General features: G+C 44.3%; 2 long non-coding RNA genes across 2 annotated transcripts in view; both read right to left on the minus strand.

The window, feature by feature from the left end:
- Window positions 1-7,791, minus strand: part of LOC140211807 (uncharacterized) — a 97,789-nt gene extending 89,998 nt beyond the window's left edge. The window contains exon 1 of the long non-coding RNA XR_011889592.1: window positions 7,653-7,791. This is a non-coding gene — a long non-coding RNA (uncharacterized lncRNA). The remainder of the gene's footprint in view (window positions 1-7,652) is intronic.
- A 5,026-nt stretch (window positions 7,792-12,817) lies between these two features.
- Window positions 12,818-27,334, minus strand: part of LOC140211808 (uncharacterized) — a 36,101-nt gene continuing 21,584 nt past the window's right edge. Inside the window, exon 3 of the long non-coding RNA XR_011889593.1 lies at window positions 12,818-12,978. This is a non-coding gene — a long non-coding RNA (uncharacterized lncRNA). The remainder of the gene's footprint in view (window positions 12,979-27,334) is intronic.

The raw sequence follows: 27,334 nt of genomic DNA on the forward strand, positions 1-27,334 counted from the left end.
CCAGTATGCTGCATCGGCAAGTTGGCAGCGCTGGAGGTTCACCGTCTGCGTGAGATGATGGGACTTTCTAGAGACTTTGAGACTTTACTGTGCCATGGTCTGTTCTTATCAAATTACGGTATTGCTTTGCACTTTTGTAACTATATGTTATAATTATATGGTTTTTGTTAGTTTTTAAGTTGGTTTGTCATATGTTTTCGTGATATCATTCTGGAAAAACATTGTATCATTTCTTAATGCATGCATTACTAAATGACAATAAAAGAGGACTGCGTGTCCTCATAATCTAATCTAATTCGAAATGCAAGTGAAGTTTGCAGCACAGGTAAAGATATACAGTAACCAGCTCACTGTCCTAGTGAAGCGACCTCGGTGGTAGCTGGGTATTCATTACTTTCAAAACCTGGGGAAAGAAGCTTTCACACACTCTGGCAATCCTAGTCCTGATGCTCCTGTAGCTCCTTCCTGGCAGGGTGGCGTAGTGGCTAACACAACGCTTCACAGTACCAGCGACCCAGGTTCAACTCCCTCCGCCATCTGTAAGGAGTTTGTACGTTCTCCCCATGACTGTGTGGATTTCCTCTAGGCAATCCAGTTTCCTCCCAACATCCAAATACAGTATTTACCGGTGGGTAGGTTAATTGGTCATTGTAAAATGTCCCCTGATAAGGCTAGGGTTACGTTGGGGTTTGCTGGGCGACATGACTTGAAGGGTTGGAAGAGCCTGTTCTGCGCTGTACCTGAGTAAATAATAAAGGAGATTGTGGGATGGGTGGCAGGGGTCCTCAACAATACTCCAGAAATTTCATACACAATGCTCCTGGTAAATGTCACAGATAGGGGGAGGGAGACCCCAGTGATCCTCTTGGTGGTTCTTGCTATACTCTGCGGGGTCTTACGGTTTTAAAGACAATCTCACTGGTGCTCCTGTAGTAAGTTGTTAGAATGGGGGTGAGGAGTCTTGCATGCCTCAAACTCCTCAGAAAGTATAGACGCTGCTGTACCTTTTTGACTAATCAGGAGGCGTCGAAGGTCCGGGTTAGGTCATCCGCCATATGCACACCAAAGTACTTTGTGCTCTTCACTCTCTCCGTGGCAGAGCCACTGATACGTAGTGGAGAATGGTCGACCTGCTCCTTCCTGAAGTCCAAAATCATCACAGGAAAGCACGTCTCCTCCCTCTCAACCCCAATACTCCCGCCTTCTCCCCATAACCTTTTACGCCATTAACAGTCGAGAACCTATCAACTTCCACTTTAAATCTGTAACAAATGACTTGGCCTCCATAGCTATCTGTGGCAATGAATTCTACAGATTCATTATGCTGTGGCTGAAGAAATTGTTCCTCATCTCTGTTCTAAAGTGACATTCTCCCACTCTGTCTAGGCCTTTCAATATTTGATAGGTTTCAATGAGATTCCCCCCCGCCACCCACCCCAGCCCAGCCAGAATGTGACCATACCTAAACCTGCTGCTGCAATACAGGTGATGCCAGGAAACCTGGGAAACATTTCCCTTGGTGATTTGGACTCTGCAGCATTGACATTCTGACAGGCCTCTTGACTCTGCGACAAGTCGTGGATGACTGATCTGTATCTTAATGATATACTATTATATTACAAAAACATTGAAACACAAACATCCATTGATCTTGCTCATGAAAATTTGTCACCCCAGCATTGCCGGACACTTGGGAAGGAGACACAAGAACCATGCACTGACAGGAACTACTTTCTAAACCATTTTTTGCCTTTACCAAATGCCCTTTCAGCCATTTTTACCCCACGAAGAATAATCCTTCTTCCTTTGGGTAGAAGTTACAAATTTTTGAGGACACACATCACCAAGCTTAAGGACCACTCCTACCCCACTGTTGTCAGACTTTTGAATAGACCGCTCATACGCTAAGAATGAATCTACACTTGGTGGATATTTATTCGGTACACATGTGCACTTGCTCATTAATACAATTTTCTAATCAGCCAATCATGAGGCAACAACTCAATATGTGTTGCAGTTATATAGGACCCTGGTCAGACCCCACTTGGAGAACTGTGCTCAGTTCTGGTCGCCTCACTACAGGAAGGATGTGGAAGCCATAGAAAGGCTGCAGAGGAGATTTACAAATCTGTTGCCTGGTTTGGGGAGCATGCCTTATGAAAACAGGTTGAGTGAACTTGGCCTTTTCTCCTCGGAGCGTCGGAGGATGAGAGGTGACCTGATAGAGGTGTATAAGATGATGAGAGGCATTGATCGTGTGGATAGTCAGAGACTTTTTCCCAGGGCTGACATGGCTACCACAACAGGGCACAGGTTTAAGGTGCTTGGGAGTAGGTACAGAGGAGATGTCAGGGGTAAGTTTTTTACACAGAGAGTGATGAGTGTGTGGAATGGGCTGCCGGCAACGGTGGTGGAGGCGGATACAATAGGGTCTTTTAAGAGACTCTTGGATAGGTACATGGAGCCTAGAAAAATAGAGGGTGATCGGTAACCCTAGTAATTTCTAAGGTAGGGACATGTTTGGCCGAACTTTCTGGGCCGAAGGGCCTGTATTGTGTTGTAGGTTTTCTATGTTTCTATAAAAGGATGCCGTCAATATGTTCATTCGTTCAGACCAAACATCCAAATGGGGAAGAAAGATGATGTAATTGACATTGATCATGGAATGATTGTTGGTGTCAGACGGGGTGGTTTGAGTACCTCAGAAATTGCTGACCATCCTTGCATTTTCACACACAACAGTTTCTAGAGTTTACAGAGCATGGAGTGTTGTAAAACTAAAAGAAAATCCAGTGAGCAGCAGTCTGTGGGCAAAAATGTATTGTTAATGAGAGGTGTCTGGCCAGTCTTTGGGATGTGGGAGGAAACTGGAGCACCTGGAGGCAACCCCAGCGATCACAGGGAGAACGTACAAACCCCTCACAAACAGCAGCAGGAATTGAACCCCAGTCGGAGATTGCTTGTGCTGTAAAGTGATGCTGTAGCCAGTACGCTGCCCTGCCACCCACACTGAAGTCGTTCTCCATTTGGGAGAGCTGTGGAGCTGAAGCCATCGAATATTTTTAATGTATAGGTAGGTAGATCTCTGGCCTCCAAGGCAGTTGGTAATTAGAACAACAGGCAGGAAAGTAGAGCAGGTCTTCAATGATGTGAACAGATTCAGGTCAGAGCTAGGAGTCCGCATGGTCAATTCCTACTCTCATTTCTTTGGCATCCACAAATTCCTTGCCTATCCTAATCTCAAGTTACACCATTAAGGCAGTGTTCCCCACTCACTGTCGGGCTTCAACTTTGAACTCTCTATACCAGGCGCCTGGGTTTGCTCAGTTGCTGAGTCAGTAAAAGAGCTTGGAGCATTGGGATTAGTTGCCATAAGTAGTAAGCAGGAGCAGTCTCATGTGGACAGTCCACTGTGTGTCCAAGGGATGGAAGATCCTGGGACAGATATCTGCTCTATTCCTGCCCTGTATCAGAATTAGGTCACTCAGCCCACTGAGATCCTCTGAATCCCATTCTCCTGCTTTCTCCCCATAACCTTCACACATCCTGACTTGTCAAGAACCTATCAACCTCTGCTTTAAATACACTCGATGACATGGTCTCCACAGCTGTCTGTGGCAATGAATTCCACGAATTCATCACCCTCTGGCTAAATTCCTCATCTCCATTTTAAATGGATATCCCTCTATTCTGACGTCATGCTCTCTAGTCCACATGCAGTCTATCTAAGTTAAACTTTATTCTGCAATCCCAATTTTATTGGTAAATAGAAAGAAAGGAATCCATTAATTGTATCCATGTGATTTATATCAGTTATTGCTAATTACATACTAGTGCTGTCCATCAGCTTCGGTTGCTTGTACGAAGACCAGACACAGGAAGAAGAGCAGGGCTACAAAGAATTGCAGTGGGAAGTGCACTGGCTTCTATGAATGGAGGTTACTACGCAGCTAAAGACTTGGGGATATAGTATCCTTTGCTTAACTGTCTGTACAAATTTACCACCTGTTTCATAATCTATTCCTTTGCAGTCATGCCAATCCATATATACAAGTATAGAACATACCACCTGTTCAGGGTTCTGAGAGGCAACTTCTTTACACAGAGGGTAGTGAGTCCCTGGGTTGAGATGCCAAGAAGATATGGTCAAGGTGGGTTCAATTGCAACATTTAAGAGGCATCTAGACAGGCACATGGGGGAGAGGGGCTTCAAGTTCAAGTTTATTGTCCTGTGGTTGTATCTACATATATGCAGCCAAACAAAACAACTTTCTTCTGGACCACAGTGCATCCACAATATAAATATCACACACAGCACAGACAAAATATACCACAAATTGGTGAATAATATATAACGCTTGAAGGGTTACGGGCTGAATGTGGGCAATTGTGACGAGCAGGGAGGATGCTGTGGTCAGCATGGACCATTTGGGCCAAATGGCCTGTTTTCACACTGCGTTGTTCTATGAGTCTGTAACTTAGTGACATTTATAAAGCCTGGCTAACTTACGACAACTTCTGCCAAGTATAGAGACTGAAGGGAAGTACAATATCAGTGAAGTACAGGTAACCCTCCCTTCTGGTGGATTGTTTTCTCTCCTCACACTCGTCCTTCCAATCCTCCTCTGGTCTTTTCACTTCTGTCTTCTTTCCCTTATACTTCCCCAGCCTCTCCTCGCCCATCGCTGTGTCCCTTCTCACCTTGGTTCCATCCACCCACTATACATACACACTTCATGCACAGTATTTCCCCTGGCCCCACCCCACTGTTCTCATTCACGCCCCCCTTTACTTATCAGAGTCCAGCACTGGTAGCCCCTTGTGTTCCTGCTTTTCTCCCATCATCCGACCTTCACCCTCCCCTCCCCACACATCACTCCACCTGCCTCTCGGTTTTTCTTTCTCGCTCTCTGCTTCCACCTATCATTTACCTGTCTTCTAACTTCATCTAACCCCTACCTGTCATCCTACACCCTTCCCAGTCTCCTTTCTCACCATACCCCTTCACCTCTTTACACTAGCCATATTGACTCTTTACTGTCAGTCCTGGTGCAAAGTTTTGACCCAAAATTCTGCCCACAGATGCTGTTTGAGCCATTGGTTTCCTCTTGCTGATCTCTATTTAAAGCAGCGGTTGATAGGTCTTTAATTAGTAAAGGCATCAAAGGTTATAGGAAGAAGACAGGAGAATGGGATTGAGATGGAAAATAAATTAGCCATGATTGAATGGTAGAGCAGACTCACTGGGCTGAATGGCCTAATTCTGCTCCTATGACTAATGGTCTTACGGTCTAATGGAAATCTTCATCAACATTTTTCCCTCGATCAGCAATCCTAAAACAGATTATCTGGTTGATATCACAATACTTGTTTTTTGGTCATTGCTGGAGCTGGCTTGGAGGTGATTCCACGCGGCAGAAATGACGTGAGGTGAATCAAGTCAATGGGTCCCGGGCCATAGAACGAGGAACAAGCCGATGTTTGACCAATTTGACCACCGGGCTAGATTGGAAAGGTCAGGTACGGGTCGAATCGAGGTGGCGTGCCCCAGGCCCGAGAGTGTATCAAAGATGGCAGGGCCCAGGTCCGAACGCGAGAACCAACCTGATGTTTGGCCGGTTTAAGCCAAACTGGGCCAGACTGAAAAGGTCAGGGTGTCAGGGAAGGAGGAGAAGGACGGCCCGGTATTCAGCTTGCAGTTGATGAGGTTTACTCATCTCTGCACTGAACTGAGGCTGTGGCCTGCAACCAATGTGCTCCTGGACTGGTTGTGACTGCCTTCATGGCGACAGACTCAATTTTGTGAACTTCATTTAGTACCTGCCATCCTAGCCAATCTATTTTCTCTCTTCTACTCTCCGGGAGAAGATACAGGAGCTTGAGAGCCTGGACACACAGATTTAAGAACAGCTTCTACCCCACTGCTGTCAGATTCCTGAACCAGTCATCTCTTTCACATTCCCTTCCCAATGGTACTGCTTCGTGCTTGGTCTCTTAACTCTCCTTCTCGTGTCACTTTATTATTTCTCTTACACCACTTCAGAGTGACACCATTCTGCTATTTTATGCCTGTCATTGTGTTTATTGTATTTATATATTTATAATTACTTGTTTACTCTGTGGGCTTCACACAAACAAGAAATTTTATTGCATTCTGATGTATGTATATGAAAATATACTAAACTAATACTGTATAATCTAATCAAATACGGGGAACAACCTGCAGGTGGAGTGTGCACATGGCTGCTGCCTTCAGGCGGTATCATGGTGTAGCAATAAGCACAAGGCTTTACAGTGCCAGTGACCTGGGTTCAATTCCCGCCACTGTCTGTAAGGACATTCTCCCTGTGACCACATGGGTTTCATCCGGGTGCTCCGGTTTCCTCCCACATTCCAAAGACATACAAGCGAGGCTTGCTATGTTGTCTCCAGAAGCCTGGCGGCACCTGCAGGCTGCCCCCAGCACATCCACAAACTGTGCTGGTCACTGACACAAATGGCGCACTTCACTGTATGTTTCCATGTATATGTGATGAATAAAGTTAATCTTATATCACCTTGTTGCTCCTGGTGTCAATAGGTATCGGGTTTGGGAGGTGCAGTCAAGGTAGCCTGTGTGAGAAGCTACAGCACTTTTTGTAGATAGTTTACACAGGTGGCAGAGGGGATGAATGTTTAAAATGATGGATGGGACGCCCATCAAGTGCCCTAACTTGTCCTGAGTGGTATCAAACTTCTTAAGAGATTTTTCCATTTTTCTATTTTCTATTTATGATTTATAATTTAAATTTTTAATATTTACTATTGATTTGTAATCCAGGGAGCGGGAAGCGCAGAATCGCTGTGATGATTGTACGTTCTAGTATCAATTGTTTGGCAACAATAAAGTAAAGTATATATTTAAAGAGTTTGTAAGAATTTGTTTGTAAGTTAGGTGCTGTGTTTCCAAATTTATAGCAGTGAGTACCAAGGAATTAATAATACAATGTAGTTATATTTCTCAAGGAATATAATGTCCGCAGACCTATGTCTTTGGTAAATACTGGTACAGATTCCTCATAGGTATCTCTTGTTTCATTGAGCCCAGTGGGAACAACAGGTAATACTGGCCAGAGGGATTGCAACTTGTAAAGATGATATCCTTTAGTTTTGCTGTCCATCAGTCTTCGCTGCAGATACATAATCTCTTAGCGATCATTAAATGTAAGCAGGGATTATTCAGAATGTGATTTTAAATGGGTTAAGTTAACCACAGGAGCCATAATCTCATTCATGTGAGTTTCATTCCATTCCTGCCTCCAATTGATTCATGGTTGATCAATAAGAGCCAAAAATAAATCTGCACGATCTCGTCAATGGAGAATTCAATGTCCGTGCACCTTTAGTAACAGCAGTGCCCTCCCATCTGAATCTTTAAACCCTGCCATAAATTCACCTAATTATCTATTTTTAGCAATATTACAGAGAGTATTGAAAGAACTAAGTGGTGTTTCATTTATTTAATGCTGCGCCACGAGGAGTAACAGATATTGTTGAATATCCCAGAATCTTACTGAGTGGTAGTGTTGACATGTGTTCATTAGGATTTGAAAGGAACGTCATGCCCACTTCCAATGTTTGCAAGACAGATACATTTAAAAAGTTGCACTTACATTGCTTTCAGAATATTCAGAAGCCATTGAAGTTATTTAAAGCTTCCCTCTCCAGCCAAGTCAGCTGTAAGTTGAGGCGCAAGAGACCGCCGATGATGGAATCTGGAGGAACACCCAATCTGCTGGAGGAAATAAGTGGCTCGAGCAGTAGCATCTGTGGGAGGAAGAACTGTAAACATTTCAGAACAAAATTCTGCATTGGAATGGAATGTTGAAAATGTGCAGCTTGTATTAACGCTATGTGAGAGTTTGATAATAAGGTTGAATTGAAAGTTTGCATTGGAAATGGGAAGGAAGAGGGGAATAGAGAAGAATAAGGAGATAATTCCAAATCTCATGCATTAAATGAGGAAAGATGGACTGAAACTGAGGAGTGAGGAACATGAGAGATAAGTGAGAGTTTAGGAGTATGAGGACTGTAGGACAATGGGAACAGATATCTCAGTGGTGAAGAGAACCAAAGAAGAGGTGCGTCCTGAAGGAAAACAATCGTTCAATTTCATACACCTATTTCATATTTTAATCAATCAGGTCATGGAGTTCTGCATCTTCTTAGGAAGTCCCTCAGGATAACATGTTCCCACTCCAGTCCTGAGGAGTGAAAGATGTTTTTCCGCGAATTCTTCTTCATTGGATGTCAGGCGTTCATCATCCTCCACGCAGTGTGCCCACGTCTCTGTGTGTGTGAGCAGAGTTTGTCAGAGTGCACTCAGAAATGACTTCTCTCAGACAGTAACCAATCTCTGGAATTTCTCCTCTCAGAGAACAATGAGCCTCTGACCCCAGGGGGTTGGAAGCCAGATCAATAGATGCATATTTGATGGAGATGAATAAATATGTGCGAGGCTGAGGAATTGAGAGTTACGGAACTGGCACAGAAGAGGAGCGGAGAATAGCACAGATCATGCTGGATGGCAGGGTGTGCCTGAGAGGCCTGATAGTCCTTCTTTGCACAACTCATTCATTCTTCTATGTATCTGTTTATTTATTTTATTTATTGTAACTTAAAGAGATTTTTATATCTTGCAATGTACTGCTGCCACAAAACAATAAATCTCCTGTCAGTGATAATACACCTGATTCTGATTCTGTTTACACGTGTGTGCTTGTCCGCGTGTGCGTGTGTGAATGTATGCTTTTGCCTTTGTCTATGTCTGTATATGTCAGTGTGTATCTATGTGTGCATGTTTGTGTGTGTCCGTGTGTTTGCGTGTGTGCATAAATAAGACATAGGAGCAAAATTAGGTTATTTGGCCCATCAAATCTGCTCCACTATTCCATCACAGCTAAATTATTATCCCTCTCAACCCCATCCTCCTGTCTTCTCCCCATAAACCCTGATTAATCAGGAACCTATCAACCTCCCCCTTAAGTATACCCAATGACTAGGCATCCACAACTGTCTGTAACAATGAATTCCACAGATTTGCCTCATCTCTATTCTAAATGGTCATCCCTCAGTTTTGAGGCTGTTCCCTCTGGTCCTGGACGCCCCCAAAATAGGAAACATTCTCTCCATTTACGTTCTTTCTAGGCTGTTCAATATTTGATGGGTTTCAATGAGATTCTCCCTCATTCTTCTAAACTCCAGTGACTTCAGGTCCAGAGTCATCAAACTCAAATGTTAATCCCTTCATCCCTGGGAGCATTGTTGTGAACCTTATCTGGACCCTCTTTAATGCCAGCAAATCTCTTAGATAGTGGGCCCAAACCTGCTTATAATACCAAGTGTGCGCTGACCAGAGCCTCATAAGGCCTCAGCATTACATCCTTGCTTTTATATTCTAGTCCTCCTGAAATGAATGCTAACATTGCATTTCCCTTCCTTACCACCGACTCAGCCTGCGAGTTAACCTTTAGGGAATCCTGCCTGAGAACTCCGAAGCCCCTTTGCACCTCTGATTTTCAATTTTTTTCCCCATTTAAAAAACAGACCATGCCTTTATTCCTTCTGTCAAAGTGTATGACCATACACTTCCCTACGCTACATTCCATCTGTCACTTCTTTGCCCATTTCCCCCAATCTGTCTAAGTCCTCCTGCATTCTCCCTGATTCCTCAACACTACCTCCCCCTCCACTTATCTTTATATCATCCACAAACTTGGCCACAAAGCCATCAATTCCTACATCCAAATCACTGACAAATAACACCAGCAGTCACCAGCAGCCAGCCAGAAAAGACCTCCTTTAATCCCACTCTTTGCCTTCTGCTAGTCCATCAATCCATGCTAGTACCTTTCTTGCTAGGACTACTGGCTCTTATCTTTTTAAGCAGCCTCATGGACTTATGCCTTGGACTTCTCTTGCCATTGGAATAAGACCTTGCTCCATCAAGTCATAAAGCAATTACTTCATTACATTCCTGGTGAAATCTTGTGGTGAAGTTTTAAAGCTACATTACACTTGGTTAAAATAATTCTGTTTTTGCTCCCTTTCCAGTGTCCTGTACTTCTGCCTTGCCTGAAAGCCAGGTTAGTGCACAGTAGCACACTGAGCGAGAGCTCTGGTTAATCCTGGGTTTTCCACTAGTGAGTGAAAACACCAGGCTACATATGGACGTGGACATGCTGTCCTGTCAAACCTTAGTTGTAGGATTGCTGAACTCCCTTCATGAGCAATTCTTACTGGGAATGCTCCTCTACTACTAACAGTTAACCCAAAATATAAAAATTTCACAATGCTCTTGTCAATTCAGGGTCATTTATTGCACAAAAACAGTGAATGAGTTACTAATTTAAGTTTAATCACATACAGCAGAGTAGGAATTTAGTGCTAAAATATTGAGTTACCTGGTAATGTAAATGAACCTGCTTTTAATTAAAAGAAGACTCTCTGGGAGTAATTTTGATTTCATCCAAAGGTGTAAAATGTCCAAAGGTGAGCTGGCATCTTTCCCAGTTTGGTATTTATGGTATTTGGTTGTTTTGTACTGAAAGAAGTTTGGACAAGTTGATTGAGATGGAAAGATTTTCTGGAAGACCTGGTCAGCTGATAGGTAACAAAACTGAACATTGCACGCTTTGCTATGACCTTCTCACGGCGGGCTTGCTTCTGACCTCCTGTCCGCTTCTGATTCATCTACTACCTATAGTGGGAGCCTCAAGGCTGTGGAAAAATAACACCAACACTGTCTCCACAAAATACTCTGGAAGGACAAGTGAATGTCCTCTCACCGGCCAATATCCTCAGTACACACTTCAAAACCGGAACTCTGTACCTCTATCTGCAACTGGATCCTCAACCATAGAACCATAGAACACTACAGCACAGAAAACAGGCCATTCGGCCCCTCTAGTCTGTGCTGAAGCTTTATTCTGCTAGTCCCTTATCAGGAGAACACAGTCAATTTGGATCAATAATAACATCTCCTCGCTGACAATCATCACAGGCGTACCTCGAGGATGTGTGTTTAGCCCACTGCTCTACTCTCTTTCCTCTTGACCTTGTGGCTTGGCACAGCTCAAACACCAATTATAAATTTCAGATGCCAAGGGGGAGGTATACAATAGTGAGATAGATCGGCTGGCAGAGTGGTGTCCTAACAACATCATCCTCACACTTAATATCCTCAAGACCAAGGAATCTATTGTGGACTCTCAATGTAAGATGGTGCTGGAGAACCACAAAACAAAGAATGCAACTAAATTCATTATCAGACAATGCATACAGTATTCAAAACCTGAAATAATTAGTCTTCATAGACATCCTTGACAAAACAGAAGAACCACAAAAGAACAAACAACAGGAAAATGTTAGAACCCCAAAGCCCCCTCTCCCCCCACAAGCAGCAGCAAAGTATGAACATCAACCCCTGCCCCCCCAACCCATTTCACCATCAAGTGTTAGCACCACCACCCACCAAGAAAGAGCAAGGCACCCAAAGGGAGACTATGATCTGCAGTCGGCAAAAACTATTGCTTATCTGACACTTCATCTGTTATTGTGCTATTAATAAATACTTTATTAATGACACGTTTTTTCAGCAAATTTATGGTAAATGATCACTGTCAGCAATGGAGAGACGAGAGAAGGGGAGGCCGAGTCGAGGGTCGAATCGTGCGGGTGTAAGGTGAGATCAAGTCGAGATCAAGGCACATCCAAGGCAGAGCCAGGGCAAGGCCAAGTTATATTCAAGGCAAAGCTGGGGTGAGCAGAGCGGAGGAATGACAGAGTCAAGGGCCATCCACCTAAACCGAGAGCGAGGTTTGATTGATCTAAGCACCAGGCCAGTTTGGAAAGGTCGGGTACGGGCACGGGCTGAAACGTGGTGGCAGGGTGTGGGCCCAGAGTGAATCAAGGTGACTTGGCCTGGATCCTAGTGCGAGAAATGATCCATTATTCAGACGATTTAAACGCTGGGCCAGATGGAATGAAAAAGCAGAGTGTGGGACAAGAGGCAAGGGTCAGGCCCGTTCCACTCGCTGCTCTGTGATGATTACTCAGCTCTGCGCTGAACTGACGCTGAGGCTGTTCCCTGCTCCAGCTGCTCCAGGCTTTGTGTCTATGGACTCACTTCTCAATAGGTTCAATAGGTGCATTTAATGTCAGAGAAATGTATGCAATATACATCCTGAAATTCTTTTTCTTTGCAAGCATCCACGAAAACAGAGGAGTGCCCCAAAGAATGAACGACAGTTAAATGTTAGAACCCCAAAGACCCCCCCAACTCCCCCCCACACATAAGAAGCAGCAGCAAAGTAACAACCACCCCCAGCAAAAAAAGCATCGGCACCCCCCACCAAGCACTCAAGCATGTAGGAAAGCATCAGTAAAGACACAGACTTGCAGTACCTCAAAGATTACTCATTCACCCAGTATTCAACATACCACAGGCTGTCTCTCTCTACCGAATAAGGGAAAAAGGGGTGTCCCCATTTCACAGCTAGAGGGGAGACAGAACAAAGCAACTCCCTGATTTATGGTGTTAAAAGTCTGTTGCGTCGCTATTTCCAAGCTCTGTGCCCAAAGAACTTGGGACTCTGGGCACACAGCCAGCAACCAGCTAGCAGCTTACAGTCTTCCATTTCCCACAATGCATCAGGCAGCGGCACCGGCCTTGAATCCGCCCACCTCCAGGGCCACGAAACTCCGGCGCCTTGACTGCGTGCTAGTCTTCCAGGCCGCATCCTTGGCATATCGAAAAGCGGCCAGTCGTGAGGCCCCGAGAGCAGGTCCAATTTCCACAAAGAACCAAAGGGTTTCAAAGGGCTGGTAGGGTATTCATTAATTCCAACCTTCCAGATAACCTCGGCCCACTGCATTTCTCCTACCACTGAAGCAAGTCCACAAACAGACGACATCTCCCTGGCCCATCTTTGGGAACATCTGCATAACAAAGACAATTACATCAGACTCTTATTTATTGACTGCAGCATCTCTTTCAACAACATAATTCCAGGGATCCCTGGGATTCGGCACCTCCCTCTGCAGCTGGATCCTTGACTGCCCTACTTTTCTCCCTATATACCCTGGACTGCGTGACCCAACTCTACTCTAACTCAAACTACAGATTTACAGATAACACCATTATAGTGGGCTGGATCTCAAACACTGACGAAATAGAGTACAGGAAGGAGACAGAGAAGGCTGGTGGCGTAGTACCCTGACAGCAACCTTTTCCTCAATGCCAGCAGAGTGAAGAAGCTGCTCATTGATTTCAGGAAATGAGGTGGAGTATGAGCCCCTATCTATATCAAGGGTGCTGAGGTGGAGATAATTTAGTGTTTCAAGTTCCTAAGTGTAAACATCACCAAAAACTTTTCCTGGTCCATCCTCATAAACACTATGGCCAAGAAATCACATAAACAACTCTACTTCCTTAGAAAACAAAGGAAATTGAGTAATTCTCCAGTGATTCCCCTACTTTTATAAATACAAGAGATTCTTTGGATGCTGGAAATCTTGACCAACACCCACAAAATACTGGAGGAACTCAACAGCTTAGGCTGCATCTACAGAATGTTCCATATGGTTAGCCTCCAACTTGATGGCATGAACATTGATTTCTATAACTTCTGGTAGTTTTGCCCCAACTCCTCCCCCTCCCCCATTCTCTCTTTTTCCTTTCCCCATTCTGGGTCCCCTCTAATCCCTTCTCTTCTCACCTGGCCATCAACTCCCTCTGGTTCACCCCGCCTCCACTTTACTTTTCTCCCATGGTCTAATATCTTCTCCTGTCAGATACTTTCTACTTCAGTCCCCTCTTCTATCTATACCCTCCTAACTTCTCACTTCAGTCTCCCATCTCCCACCTACCCAGCTTCACCACCAGGATCAAGGACAACTTTTATCCAACTGTGATCAGACCTCTCAAATGCTAAAAAAATGAACTCAATCTCTCAGTCTGCCTCATCATGGCCTTTGCACACTATGTTCATACAAATGATGTTCCTTGAATGGATGAGAAAGCAGTAAAATGCAGACACAAGTCATTTGGATAAGTTGATGGATAGGAAAGGTTTAGAGGGATAGGGGCCAAACTTAGGCAAATAGGACTAGGTCAGTTAAGCAACAGAGTCAACATAGGTGATTTGGGCCGAAGGGCCTGTTTCTATGCTGTATTGCTCTGTGACTCTAACAGACTGCTAATGCTGGAATCTGGACCAATAAACAGGTCAGTGGAAAAACTGAGCAGGTCGGGCTGTGGAGAGAAAGAGATCAACAACCCTTTAGGTGGAGACCTGTATCAGATTCAGGCAGGGTTTTGACCTGAAACATTGACTATCCCTTTCCTTCCACAGTTACAATCGGACCCATTGAGTTGGTATTACAGTACAAGCGACCTGGAATCATTTCCGTCACTGTCTGTAAGTATACATAGATATAGAAAAGTACAGCACCAGGAACAGGCCATTCAGCCCACAGCATTGTGCCGACCAGCTAAAAAGCAAATCACAAACACCCAAAGACTAATCCCTCCTGCTTACAAAATGTCCATATACCTCCATTTCCCTTACGTTCATATGCCTATCCTAATGTCTCTTAAAACTTCTAATATATTTGTCTCCACATCCATATCAGGCAGCGCATTCCAGGCATCTTCGACTCTGGGCCAAAAACTTACCACTCACATGCGTTTTGAACATGCCTTCTAAACCAATCAGCATCCTGGTAAACCTCTTTTGAACCTTCTCCAAAGCCTCAACATCCTTCCTATAGTGGCCAAACCAGAGCTTTATAAAGTTGTAACATAACCTTCTGACCTTTGAACCCAATGCCTCAACTAATAAAAGCAAGCATTCCATAAGCCTCTGAACCACCCTATCGACCTGTGTAGTCACTTTCAAGGAGCTATGAACTTGGATCCCAAGATCTCTCTGCTCAGCAAAACTGTTAAAGATATTGCCCTTAATAGTGTATTGTCTCCTTGCATTTGCCCTACCAAGGGGCAACACCTCACATTTGTCTGGGTTAAGCTCTATCCGCCATTTCTCTGCCCATATCTACAACCAAACTATATCGTGCCATATTCTTTGGCAGTCTTCTACACGACCCACAATTCCACCAACCTTGGTATCATCTGCTAATTTACTAACCCATCCATGTACACTTTCATCCTTTATACTTCATTGTCACCAAACAATCGATACTAGAGCATACAATCATCACAGCAATATTTGATTCTGCGCTTCGAGCTTCCTGGAGTACAAATTGATAGTAAATATTAAAAATATTAATTATAAATCATAAATAGAAAATATAAAATGGAAAGTAAGGTAGTGCAAAAAAACCGAGAGGCAGGTCCAGATATTTGGAGGGTACGGCCCAGATCCGGGTCAGGATCCGTTCCGCAGTCTTATCACAGTTGGAAAGAAGCTGTTTCCAGATCTGGCCATACGAGTCTTCAAGCTCCTGAGCCTTCTCCCAGAGGGAAGAGGGACGAAAAGTGTGTTGGCTGGGTGGGTCGTGTCCTTGATTATCCTGGCAGCACTGCTCCAACAGCGTGCGGTGTAAAGTGAGTCCAAGGACGGAAGATTGGTTTGTGTGATGTGCTGGGCTGTGTTCATGATCTTCTGCAGCTTCTTCCAGTCTTGGACAGGACAACTTCCATACCAGGTTGTGATGCACCCTAGAAGAATGCTTTCTACGGTGCATCTATAAAAATTAGTGAGGGTTTTAGGGGACAGGCCAAATTTCTTTCGCTTTCTCAGGAAGTAAAGGCGCTGGTGGGCCTTCTTGGCAGCGGACTCTGCTTGGTTGGACCAAGTCAGGTCATTTGTGATATTGACCCCGAGGAACTTAAAGCTTTTGACCTGTTCCACTTGCGCACCACCAATGTAAATGGGGTCATGCGGTCCGCTACTCCTTCTGAAGTCAACAACCAATTCCTTCGTCTTGCTGACATTGAAGGATAGGTTATTGTCTTCGCACCATGCCACCAGGTTCTTAATTTCCTCTCTGTACTCACAGGTCATTTATATACATCACAAACAGCAGACGTCCTAGCACAGGTCCCTGCAGAACTCTACTAATTACAGACCTCCAGCTCAAATAAGTCCCTTCAACCACTACCCTCTGCCTTCTATGCATAAGCCAGTTCTGAATCCAGACAACCAAAACTGATGCTGATCCCATGTATCTTAATCTTCTGGATTAGCCTCCCGTGAGGGATTTTGTCAAATGTCTTACTGAAATCCATGTAGACAACATCCATTGCCCTATACTCGTCAATCTCTCTCGTCACCTTGTCAAAAGAGTTGGTAAGGCAAACCCTACCTGGCACGAAGTCAGCTGGCTCTCCCTCATTAGGCTATGGGTTTCCAAATGCTCATACGTCCTATCCCTAAGAATGTTCTCCAGTAATTTTCCTATAACTGAAATGAGACTCACCGGCCTATAGTAAAGAATTTAGATTTTCTCCCTGCGGCTGTAAGGGTTTCTTAGAGGTGCCCCAATTTCCTCTCACATTCCAAGGATGTTTAAATACATAAATACATAAATAAATAAATATTATTTCCAAAATCTCCACCTCCATTGAAAGGCCCCTTGTCCTACTCCTGGCCACTTCATGACCTTAATATTTCCAGTGGCTCTGATACAAAAGTCGGACTGTGAGTGTGACAGAGCAGGAATAATGGGCCTACTCCTGCTGCTACTTCATATGGCCTAAGCTTTCTCCCAGAGTTTGGTAAAAGGAATAAAAACCTTCAAGCATTCCTCAGCACTTTCCCCACCCCATAACCAATCACTCCCATTCCTCCATGCATCATCCCATTGCTAACTTGTTTACAATTCAAATAATGTTTAGTTTATGCTGAGGCATTTTTAGAAGAAATCTAGGAATCATCTCTCCCAAAAATCAAAGGCTCAGTTGCCAACTATGCAGCCTTTGGCAGAACTTCTTCCATCTGAGGTTGAACCAAACAAGTTCAGGAGCTTAGGACTGCTACTGGCCTGGGCTTTTTCCGCTGGAGGTGATTTGCGGATGTGAACACAATAATGAAAGTCAGGAGGCACAGTTCCATTACAGTGGCTCCCAGATTTCCAGCAGGATGATGGCATTCAGGTTAGAAACACTCCACGCAATGCTTGATGTGATGAGTCTGTCTTCTCTGAGCCATTGAGACACAAGCTGATCAGTTGCTGTTTATCTATTCATTTGGGGCAGCAAACAGACGGTTGGAGGGACTCAGCAGTTTGAGGTGCATCTGTGGGGAAGGCAACTGTTGACATTTCGGGTTGAAGCCCTACATCAGGTCTGAGGGTGGAAAGGAGAGATTGGCAGCATACATTGCCCCTCTCTTCTGTTAGTCCTGAATTCTTGAAGCCTGAAGGCCAATCAGCGGTCGGGATCGAAGGCTAAAGATCGACCAGAAGTCCACTTGAGGGCCATGGCTGGAGCCCCAAGTTTACGAATCTCTGCAAGTCTGCTGGGGAAGTCGAGATCCAGTGTCTGTGGATCCACAAGACTGGAGGCAGAAGAAGACGGCTTATCCTGGGGTTAGAGGACTATGTATGCGTGTGGCAGGGCAGGAGGAATGGGGCGTGCTTTCACTGAAGTTGCTTTGTTGCTTGGTATGTTCTGCATTGTTCTGCAGTGTGGGTATGCCATGTTGACACTGGAATGTGTGGTTGTTAATGCAAATGATGCATTTCATTCTATGTTTCCATGCACTTGTGATAAATAAATCTCAGTCTCAATTTCGATGCAGGATCACGACCTGAAGAGGTGACAATTCCGCCCATCAACCCCCTGGCCCCCTCCACCCTACACAGATGCTGCTCAACCCGCTGAGTTCCTCCAGCAGTGTATTATTGCACCAGATTCCAGCATCTGCACTCCCGTTATCTCCGTTAGTTTTATTTGTGCTGTGAAAAATGACACACATTTCAGTCCCACCATTACTATCCTGAGGTCAATGATCCTCCCTCAGGCCTGTCTTTGTGTCTGATTATGGTCAAAGAGTCATAGATTCATGTAGTGTTAGAAAGAGGCTCTTCAGCCCACTGAATCTGTGCTGAGCATCAATCACCCATTTACCCATCTAGCCTAATCCCTTTTTTAACCTCCTTATCCCTACCACTCGGCTACATACGAGAGCCTATTGACAGCAGATTAGTAACTGGCACATCTTTGAGATCTGGGAGGGCAACAGGAGCACCTGGGGGAAACCATTGTGGTCATGTGGAGAATGTTTAAACTACACACAGCCAGGACCTGGGTTCAGTATTGAACCTGGGCCGCTGGGGCAGTGAGGCTGCATCTCTGCCACCTGCACCACATCTCAGTGGAAAGTCAGGAACGTATAGATCTGGATGAGATCATTTTGATGAGATCTGGATGCTCCGTTTTCATTTTTTCATGTTCTCTCATAACAGTTGAGTACAATTTATTTAATTGATGGTGTTTTGAGAAAGCTGTTCATTTGATGCAATGTGCTTGTGACGCCGCTGAAAGTTAGCTTTTCACTGCACATGTGCATACAGGTACTTGTGCAAATGACAATAAACTCAGCTTTGACTTTGAACATGGCACTAGCACCTATTTTCCGCAAGTGCCTTTATACTGTACACAACTTCCTGTGACCTCAGTCCAATTCATGCTGCAACAAACTAAACATTTTTTGAAGGAAAGTTTCATTTATAAAGTGGAAACTGTCTCCCAACAACAGCAGAACTGCTGGGGTTCGAGAAGCCAGCTCATCAAAGCCCCCTGACGTGGTAATGATCAGGTCATTTGCTTAAGGGATTCCCAGGCCTTTTTTATACCATGGACCCTTACCATTAAGCGATGGGGTCCATGGATCATCCCTACCACTCACTGGGAACCCATGCTTTGAAGTGACGTTGGTTAAAGGATAATAATTCATCAATAAAAATGGGGAAAAAACTGAAAATCTGACATAAAAGCCAAAAAACTCAACACGTTAGGCAGCATCAATGGAAAGAGAAGCAGAGTTAATGTACCTTTCTGAAACCCTTCCTTCATCAGGATAATAAATATTCACCAAAGGATAAACGCTGCACAGAACTTCCCTGATCGGGTCACAGATCATTTGCAGCTATGTGAGACAGGGGCTCTGTTACTACACCTATCCACATACCGACACCACAACCTCCACTACAGACAATTAAGTCCGTCCTGGCAATCTCACACCCCCTCTCACATTTCCCCTCAGGAAACTGCCCTCTGATTTTTATAAACGCAGCAATCCGCTGCACTTCTCTCCAACATCCGATTACATTAAAGTCATGGAGCTAAAGAATGACATGGCAAAGAAGAAGGTCCTTTGGTCATCAAGTTCACACCGATGCTCAACACCCATTTTACACTCAGCTTATGTACATTATTCCTGATGCAGGGATTTGACTGAAAGCCTCGAGAATTCATCTTCTCTCCATAGACTGTTGCTCAGCCCACAGAGTTTCTCCAGCAAACTGTTTCTTGCTCCAGCTTATAGCATCTATAGACTTTTTGTGTTTCTATATTAATCCTATTACTTTTATTCTTCCCACATTCTATGCAACCTTGCCCTCCCCCCAGATAGTGAAGTTGACCAACATATTAAGTGTCAATTAACTTTCGCACCCACATGCCTTTAGGATGTAGGAGGAAACCGGAATATCCAGGAATTCCACACCTCCAAGTTCAAGAACAACTACTTCCCTTTAACCTTTCAGGTCCTGAACCAACTGGCAAAATCCAAATCACTGTAATTTAGCAATGTTATGACCACTTTGCACTAAAGTAGTCTCTTTTGTTCCAATTTTGTTCTTTCTTGTAAAAGGTATGTATCATTTATAATTAACTGATATTTTTTTTTGTGAATGCTCTGTGTCTGGTTGGGCACGTGGCCAAGTGGTTAAGGCATTCGACTAGCGATCTGAAGGTCGTGAGTTCGAGCCCCAGCCGAGGTAGCGTGTTGTGTCTTTGAGCAAGGCACTTAATCACACCGTGCTCTGCAACGACACTGGTGCCAAGCTGTATGGGTCCTAACGCCCTTGGACAACATCGGTGTCATGGAGAGGGAAGACTTGCCAGTCTTCCATACAACCTTACCCAGGCCTGCACCCTGGACAGTGAAGACTTTCCAGGCGCAGATCCATAGTGTGTCTGGTGCTATGTGCCTGCATTGTGCTGCAGGTGAGTTTTTCATTACACTTGTGCATATGACTATAAATTTGACTTAAATGAACTTTGGGAACTTTGGAAATGAACACAGGGAAAACGTGCACGCTCCACACAGGCGGGTGCCCCGAGGTCAGGATTAAACCTGCCTCACTGCCCACGTTCTCACATTCCCATTCAGAGTACAGTTTCAGGCTCCCAGCATGTTCTGACAGTAAGAGTAATGTAGGATCACCTCATGACACAAGAGCACAGGAAAATGAGAGCAGGGGTAGTCAGACCAGCCCCACTGTTAAGAATGACCATGGCTGATCTATGCTAGTCTCAGCTCCTCTTCCCATAGAGTGCCTCCTCTCCTCCTTCACCCACTCATTTGAAATAAATTCATCAACAAACTTCCAGCCTGGGTTCCGGTTGGCTAGTCAATGCTTCCATTTGATAACATCAATGACACAGGCAGCCTTGTGCACACACTTTAAATATTCTGTACCCAGATGATTCACGTTACTCCACAGCAGCTTATCCTTCACTTTACTACGATGTTTCGAGAGTGCCACAGGAAAAAGATTAGACCTCTTCCTCTCCGAGTGTAACCACAGTACAGTTCCATCTGAACCATTCGCATTTTATATCTTCTTGCCTTTTCTGCTACAGCTTTCCATCTGATCTTTGTCTTTGTGTGGTGCTTTCCATGAAATAGTTAATTTTGTAAAAGTATTTTACCTGCCCTACCTTCCAAATGAAAGGTAGAAGATACTGATTAGCTTTATTTGATTTAAATTTTATTTGTCACACATACTTCAAAACATCCAGTGAAATGCATTGTTTTTGGACTCCGACCAATACAGTCTGAGGCAGCCCCCCAGTATCACCACGCTTCCATCACCAAGATAGCATGCCCACAACTCACTGCCCCGACCATACTTTGGAATGTGGGAGGAAATTGGAGCACCGGGAAGAAACACACGTAGTTATGGGGAGAATGTATAATCTCCATACAGAGAGTGGCGGGAGTTGAACCGTGATCAGTGATGACTGGTGCTGAAATGTGATTGTGCTAACCATCCCTAGTCCCACATCTTTCTGCTAATTAGTTTAATGTTTTGGAGTTACAAAACATAAGACAATCCAACACTTAGCCATGGCTGATTATCGCTGGGATAACCTACGATGGGGCTTTCACATGTGACTGTCTTACACAGGTGATTTCTTGTATCCGGTGCTCCTGGTGCCGTCTCCTCCGCATTGATGTATCCGGTGCTCCCGGGGCAGTCTCCTCCACATTGATGTATCCGGTGCTCCCGGGGCAGTCTCCTCCGCATTGATGTATCCGGTGCTCCCGGTGCGGTCTCCTCCACATTGATGACACCTGATGCAGGCAAAGCGATAGTTTTCTTGACCACCTTCACTTTGCCCCTCATGCCAGCTCCAGTGACCCATGTACAATCCTGACCATGGATACTGTCTGTGTGCAGATTTTATTTATTCAAAGATACAGCCCTTTGAACCACACCAGCCAGCAACCCTTAACTACCCCAATTTAGATCTAATGTAATCATGGGATGATTTGCAATAACCAATTAACCTACCCGGTAAGTCTAAGGACGGTGGGAGAAAACCAGAGGACTAGGAGAAAACTCACATATTCCATGGTGCAGAGACTCCTTACAGAGGACGTCAGGATTCAACTCTGACCTCTGACGCCCCGAGTTGTAATAGCATCACTCTAACCGCTGTGTTACCATGCCACCAATGGAAATGAGAGGGATATGTCACTGGGAGGAGTGATGGGGGAAGGAGAGGAGGGGATGTGTGATGGGGGACAGATGGAGAGGAATGACGGGGAGCACTGATTAGGATCAGTGGCAAGGAGTACAGGTGGAAAGTTAACTAGAGCTGGCTTCCTTCAGGCACTCCTCCCTCCTTTTCAATCTTTTCGTCCTTTCCTGGTTACTAAACATTCCCCGGCCTTCAAGCCTACCACTAAGCCCTCCCCCCCACAGAGCACATCTGCACGAAAAGTTGGCGCAGGAAAACTGCATTACCATCAGTGACCCCACCACCCAGGATACGCTCCCTTCTCATTAGGAAGAAGGTGCAGGAGCCTCAGGACGCAGGCCACCAGGCTCAGGAACAGTTATTACTGCTCACCAGGTCTTGAGCCAGAGGGGATACTTAATTCAACTTCACTTGCCTCATCACTGGAACGTTCGCACAACCTATGAACTCAGTTTTAAGGACTCTTCATCTCCTGTTCTCAATATTTATTACTTATTTATTATTTTTTTTTCTTTTTGTATTTGCAGTTTGTTGTCTTTGCACACTGGTTGAATGCCCAAGTTGATGTGGTCTTTCATTGAATCCATTATGGTTATTATTCTATTATGGATTTATTGAGTATGCCTACAAGATAATGAATCTCAAGGTTGTATATGGCAACATGTGTAATTTGATATTAAACTTACTTTGAACTTTAACCTTTGGAATATGACATGTTCCCTCTTCATTTGATGTCCTCTTTAACTTTGTACATTTAAAATGGATCATGGGTCCTCTGTCACTGGAATATACAGTTATGGAATTCTCCTCAAAAACACTGTTGCTCAACCATCTGACTCCTTAATCTATTTTCCTAGTCCTCCTTAGCCAATTGTCCACATGGACCACTGTAACAGCCCTTGTTTTAGTTTTGCACAGAAGTTTCAGACCCAAGCTGCTCACCCTCAAAGTGAATTTGAAATTCCCCCGTGATGTGATCACTCATGGTACACACATAGATGTAACTTCAGCAGGAAGCAAGCATTTTACCGATTACCACCAATTCTGGCATTAATGAATCCCAACAACCCAATATGCAGCCAAGCCTTCATCAACCTTCGGTTCCTTTCCTAAAACTTAGTAGCTCTCTGCCTCTTCAAACCAACACAAGAAAGTACAACTGTAATTTGGGAGTTTACAATGAGAAGTGCTCTTATTTAAACATACAAGATCTCTCACAAATTGCTATGCAATGGTTGTTAAGCAGGTATATAGCATGTTGGCTTTCGTTAGCTGGGATATTGGGTTCAAGGACAGCAAGGTAATATCACGAACACAAGAAATTCTGCAGATGCTGGAAGTCCAGATCAACACTTGGAAAATGCTTTGTAAGTGATGAAACCTGGGTGGTGGCAGGGAGTTTAGTCTCACAGCTTTGGGGAAGAAGCTGCTTCCCAACCTAACAGTCCTTGTCCTAATGCAAAGGTATCTCCTGCCTGGGGGTCAAAGATTGTGGGCTGGCTAGGTGAGATCCATGAAAATGCTAAGAACCCTGCCTATACAGTGCACTGCCAGGGGTGGTGGTAAAGGTAGAAACATCAGCGGCATTTAAGGAACTCTTAGATAGGCACATGGGTGGCAGAACAATGAAGACTTGTGTAGGATGCAAAGGTTAGGTTGATCTTAGAGTAGGTTAAAAGTTCAGCACAACATCATAGGCCAAGGAGCCTGTACTGTGCTGCAATGTTCTACGCTCAATGTTCTATGTAATATTCCAAATGGGCATGTCACAGTGGAGAACTTCAAAGAAGGGGACATAGTTAGTAAGTGGTCCTTTGTAATTGAGAGCATAGGAACTTTGTCTTGCAGAGGATGGTAAATCTCTGGAATTCTCTGCCCTAGAGGCATGTGAAAGTTGGATCACTGGAGGTACTGAAAGTGGAAGTAGATAAACTTGTTCAGGCTATGTAAATTGAGTGCTGTGGAAAGCTGACGGAGGTAAGGAGACAAGGCCTAGAAAATCAGCCATGATTTCATTGAATAGTGGGACAAGCTCAAAGGGCCAAATGTCCTATTCCTGCTCTTAACTTCTTCTGTTCTTATGCCCTTAGGTTCTACCTTTCTGCCTGGTCTTTGGGCCAGTTGCCACAGTTTCACATTTCATGTTGAACTTGGTCTGATAATACGCCATTGAGGCCAGTTTGAATGACTGTTACATCAGAGGCATAATCTGCTACAACTGTGTTTGTTAACACAGTCAGTTTTATTTAATGGACTTCAAAGATGGCTGGCGGAGTTTTCAGCTGAGCTTGGCCCAATGTCCTGCCTTGCAGCCCACCAGAAACAGAAGTTACCCTCATCTGGAGCCAAGATTGATGTACAGTCTGCTGGGTATGGCCAAGCTGGCAGTGTCAGGTAGAGGAGTACGCACTATTGCCAGACACAGTGAGTCACTAGTGAGGCTCACCACACAGCTAGGGAAATAGATGTGATTCTGGGCACCTCCTTATCGGAGGGATAATGCAGCCAATGAACATGAGCCAAGGAGATTCATGTAACCGACTACAAGGATTACAAATTGGCACAGCTTAACACGTAGACCTTTATGTGGCTAGAAAAGGCAAGATGAAACAGACTGAGGGGGAAAATTTGGGAATGAAATTAATGGGCTCTCTCTGAGACCAGTATAAATGTGCCAAATGATACCCCAGAGAAAATCCAGATATTACCCCTGGCATTCAATGGAATCAACACCAGTAAATTCCACTCTACCAATATCCCAGGTGACTACTAGTTACCAGAAACTGGACTGGGGTAGCCATTGTTCACAATGTGGCTACGGGGTTATGATTGAGGCTAGGAATCCCGTAGTGAGTAAGTCACCTCCCTAAACAGGATAGAGCTGTACAAAACAATAACAGGCACAAGTCAAGTGAATAACCAGACACTTTTCCCAGGATGGAAGTGTCTAACGCCAGGGACACAATTTAAAGGTGATTGGAGGAAAGTATGGGGGCCAGGGGTGGGGGGGGAAGAATGTCAGAATGGTGAGTGCATGGAACGTCCTGCAGGGGCCATGTTAGAGACAGATATGGTAGGACAGTTAAGAAACCCTTAGATAGGCACATGAGTGATAGAAAAATGGAGGGGGTATGGAGGAGGAAAGGGTTCGTTTGATCTTAGAGTTAAAATTTGGCACAACATCATGGGCCAAAGGCCCTATACTGTGCTGTAATGTAATGTTCTATGTTTTACAATAGCAAGACTCAGGTCAAGAGCTGTGATTGAATTGCAGCACTTGCTTGGGTGAAGGCAGCTTCAACAGCACTAATGGGGCACTCACAATGGACTTTGCTAAGGTGCAGAGGAATTGCGGGATCCCCAGGAAGAGACAGAAGAGGTTAAATGTTGAAGTAAGATCTTCAGAGGAGTGACTGAGCAACACCATGAGGCAATTCATCCTCTCCAACACAGTGACCACTAAGGCACTGCAGGGGAGTCCTCTTTAAATAATTATAGAATGCGGGAAACATGCATCAGCCCACAATTAACCTGACAAGATTAAACCAAAAACACAAGAGCTTAACAACTCTAGTTAAAAGATTGATTAGTAGCTACAGGTTCTCAAAAACCCTGGAGCTCAATGCTCTATGGCAAGCTGCAGAGCTCATGACAGCACCTCCCCCCTCCCCCAAGTCTGGCACCCAATGGCCCAGAGAGGTCTCGAGGCAAGTCTGAAAAACAAGGCAGCACTCTGATGCTCCTAAGGCAGGCCTGAAAAATACAAGGCAGACATGAAGCTCAAGGCAGTGCTGAAGAATCAAGGATATATCTGGTGCTCCCAAGACAGGTCTGAAAAAAAAACACAAGACGCACCTGGAGCTCAACACATAGCACACAGCTCAGAAACATAGTATACTACTCGGGAATACAGCACATAACTTGGAAAAACAGCATTTGACTTGGAACTACAGCATACAATTCAGAAACAAAGCACATAACCTGAAACCACTACATTTGACTCAGAAGCACAGCATACAACTCAGAAACATAGCATATAACTTCAAACCATAGCATTCAACTCTGAAAACAAAACATATAACTTGGAAAAAAAGAATAACATAGGAGACCGTATGAACCTTGTACACCCAGAGAACCTCAGAAAAACATCTCAAACGTAAACTCAGAACTTCAGCTGGGTCCATAAGGGTAGGGTCATTCTGTCATGGTGAGCTCATAAAGAACAGGACCCAGGTGCAGAGGAACAGCAGGATCCCCAGGAAGAGACAGAAACAAGAGGTTAAACATCAGAATCAGAGGAACCACTCCAGGAGGTAATTCATCCTCTGTGATACAGTTACCCCAGTAAGCCACTGCAGGTCCTCTTTAAATAATCCTAGAACACGGGAAGCATGTGCCAGCTACAATTAACTTGACAAAGATTAAACCGAAAATACAAGGTCTTAGCAACTCTAGTTAAGAGTTTGATTAGTAAATACAGCTGCTCAGAGACCCTAGTAGCTCAATGTTGTATGGCAAGCCATAGGGCTCATGACAAAGGGCAACTAGGAAAGGCCAATTAAATGCTGGCTCAGCCTGTGAAGTCCAAGTCCTTACAATGAATGTAATTCTTTCTACGTTGCAATGAAGTATGAGAAAATATGAAGTATGTTTTGCCTTCTTGAATGTTTGATTTTGTTTTGATTTTGGTGATATTGACACAGCTATAAAGAAGGCAAGACAACAGAGATATTTATTCAAAGTTTGAGGAGATTTGGTTTGTCAATTCAAATACTCGAAAACTTCTACAAATGTACTATGGATAGCATTCTGACAGGCTACATCACTGTCTGGTTTGGGGGGTGGGGGGCTACTGTACAAGACTGACGTATGTTGCAGAAACTTAAAAATTAGTCAGCTCCATCATGGGTACTGGCCTCCGCAGAATCCAAGAAATCTTCAAGGAGCGGTGTCCCAGGAAGGCGGTGTTCATCATTAAGGCTCACGACCACCCAGGACATGCCTTCTTCTCATTATTACCATCAGGAAAGAGGGACAGAAGCCTGAAGGTACACATTCAGCAGCTTAGAAACAGCTACTCCCCTCTGCCATCTGATTTTTAAATGGGTATTGAACTCATGAACACTACCTCACTACTTGCTTTTATTTCTATCTTTTGCACTACTTATTTTTAAGTTAACTACTTAATAGACATATATACTTACTGTAATTCAGATACTTTTCTCTGTATTTATTTATCATGTATTTCATTATATTGCTGCCGTAAAGTTAACAAATTTCGTGACATATGCCGGTAATGTTAACCTTGATTCTGATTGTGTATTATCTTCCGGA

This window comes from Mobula birostris, chromosome 18 (genome assembly GCF_030028105.1).
Source record: "Mobula birostris isolate sMobBir1 chromosome 18, sMobBir1.hap1, whole genome shotgun sequence".
In the NCBI taxonomy this organism is placed as follows: Eukaryota; Metazoa; Chordata; class Chondrichthyes; order Myliobatiformes; family Myliobatidae; genus Mobula; species Mobula birostris.